Source organism: Coenobita brevimanus, chromosome 75 (assembly GCF_032717465.1).
Source record: "Coenobita brevimanus isolate Jiangsu-jjx chromosome 75, ASM3271746v2, whole genome shotgun sequence".
NCBI lineage: Eukaryota > Metazoa > Arthropoda > Malacostraca > Decapoda > Coenobitidae > Coenobita > Coenobita brevimanus.
Genome location: NC_137028.1, coordinates 14,352,105 through 14,353,648, shown reverse-complemented (window position 1 = coordinate 14,353,648; position 1,544 = coordinate 14,352,105).

Below are 1,544 nucleotides of genomic sequence, written 5' to 3'. Positions count from 1 at the left end.
GTATCTGATTCCTCCAGTTTGAAAAAGTGTACCCTAAGCTGAATAAAATCATCAGGCATGTTGCAAGAAATAAAATGAACGACGTTTCCTGGCAGAATATGGGTTAACACTAACATGATCATTTGCCCCCGACATTAGTCCGATTTATTCACCATCTATTGATGACTGACTGTTAAATTTTGGCAGTCATGGTTGGCGGTGACAGTATGGGGTTTTTTGACCATAATGGCTTTCAGCTCGTTGGCTCTCATGACTGTACCGTTCACATATTTACGCATAAAAGGTAGTGATTTACACCCTTCCTTGATCAGGGCATGCGTTCTGACGTCATGCGTTGTGTGAACTACGGGGAGGGGGTGAAAGATTGTCTGTACCCTCACCTCCCCCAAGAAATTACTTAAAAGAAATAATTCGTGTACTCTATTGGATGACGTGGATGTGGACGTATTATAACTACATATTTACACGGTAAAGCAATTCCACTATGACACGAGCTGTGGACATTGCTGGTGCTCTTGGGTCTAAAGCTATTTTCGGTGACAATCCCTACTAAGAAATGAGTTCATTATTCACACACCCGTCCGGCAAGGGAAATACAATAATCCTGGTTAACAGCTGTTTATTTCGAAGGTGCCCTGAGGTTTATGAAAAGTCCCAAACACTCCTTGCTAATTAAACTGCCGATGGAAAATATGTTAAATACCATTGTTAAATTTGCCAACATTTACAAACAACCACACTGATATATTTCCAGAGGAATATTTTTGTGATTTGGCGTCGTAGCAGTGGCTAATTGTACACAGCATCTCTAAACTGTCACCTTCTCTATGCCCACTACTCCAGTCCCCCTTCCCTACCCCCTCACCTCTTTCCTCTACCCTCCTCTCCTCTTCCGTACCCCCTCGCCTCTTCCCTCTACCCCCCCCTCACCTCTTCCCTACCCCCTCATTTCTTCCCTACCCTCACCTTATCCCTATCTACCCCCTCACCTCTTCTCTCTACCCCCTCACCTCTTCCCTCTATCCCTCACCTCTTCCCTCAACCCCCTCAAACTCTTCTCTACCTCACCTCTTCCCTAACCCTCCCCTCTTCCCTACCCCGTCACCTTTTCCCGCTACCCCTCCTCTTCCCTCTACCCCTCAACTCTTCCCTACCCCCTCACCTCTTCCTTCTACCCCCTCACCTTTCCCTTCTACCCCCTCACCTCTTGCATACCCCCTCACCTCTTCCCTCTACCCCCTCACCTCTTCCCTCTACCCCCCACCTCTTTCCTACCCCCTCCCCTCTTCCCTCTCCCCCCTCCCCTCTTCCCTCCCCCTCCCCTCTTCCCTACCCCCTCCCGTCTTCTCTACCCCCTCACCTTTTCCCTCTACCCCCTCCTTTTCCTCTACCCTCCTCTCCTCTTCCGTACCCCTCGCCTCTTCCCTCTACACCCCCCTTCCTCTTCCCTACCCCCTCATTTCATCCCTACCTCCTCATTTCTTCCTACCCCCTCGTCGCACTACTCCCTCCCCTCTTCCCTACCCCCTCCCCTCTTCCCTACC